The 778-nt window shown below is 37.7% G+C and overlaps 1 protein-coding gene across 1 annotated transcript in view; it reads right to left on the reverse strand.

The window, feature by feature from the left end:
• LOC107747842 (gastrula zinc finger protein XlCGF7.1-like) overlaps positions 1 to 467 on the reverse strand; it is a 1,661-nt gene extending 1,194 nt beyond the window's left edge. The window contains exon 1 of the mRNA XM_016562452.1: positions 402 to 467. The gene's annotated coding sequence lies outside the window, so the exon portion shown is untranslated. The remainder of the gene's footprint in view (positions 1 to 401) is intronic.
• Between the last annotated feature and the right edge of the window lie 311 nt (positions 468 to 778).

Below are 778 nucleotides of genomic sequence, written 5' to 3' on the forward strand. Positions count from 1 at the left end.
CTGAAAGAGGTGTAACCTGTAATCTCAGAACCTCTTGTCAATATTGTGAATTCTTTGCTTTCTTTAGGACCTCTACCCATCTAGATCTTGATGGAGGGCTGTACCATTACATTGTTTTCCACAATTACGGACCTGGTGGTTGGTTTCACTTTTGTTTTGTTGCATTCACAAATTGTTGATGATAATCATAGCCTTCTTTCTCCTTATAAATGTTGCAGGGTTAACAAATAAGCTCTAGCTGGTTCAAAATTCAGCAGCTAGAGTGCTCACTAGTCACACTGACCACTGTCTGCATCACCTTAGCCTGGAAGACTGACTGCACAGAGAATAAACACTTACTGGCCACAGCATTTGCCAAATTCAACCTAAAATGAAAGACAATTCAGCAGTGCCGGTCCTACCTATATGCAAAGTACGCAAGTTGCATACGGCACTTGAACCACCAGGGGGCCCCACTGCAGATCTGATACGGTGTGAAACACAGACAAGTATAGGCTACTGCTTAGGGTTTGCAAAAATGTCATATATATAATATATGAGATATATATAAGAAAGATATATAATCAAAGTGAACACAGAGCGCTCTTTATAATCACAGTGAGAGAGGGTATTGTTTTATATGATAATTTAATAGATCAGGAAACTAGATGAGTAAATGAGTGAAATAAATCCTGCATGCGTTGAAATTCTCGATTTGTGCTTTTAGGTGAAAATAATTCTGATGTAAAAAGAAATCTCAAATGACAACATTCATGATCAATAATCAGGATTACAATTT

The sequence above is a fragment of the Sinocyclocheilus rhinocerous genome, unplaced genomic scaffold (genome assembly GCF_001515625.1).
Source record: "Sinocyclocheilus rhinocerous isolate Xijiao unplaced genomic scaffold, SAMN03320098_v1.1 scaffold2999, whole genome shotgun sequence".
Classification (NCBI taxonomy): Eukaryota; Metazoa; Chordata; class Actinopteri; order Cypriniformes; family Cyprinidae; genus Sinocyclocheilus; species Sinocyclocheilus rhinocerous.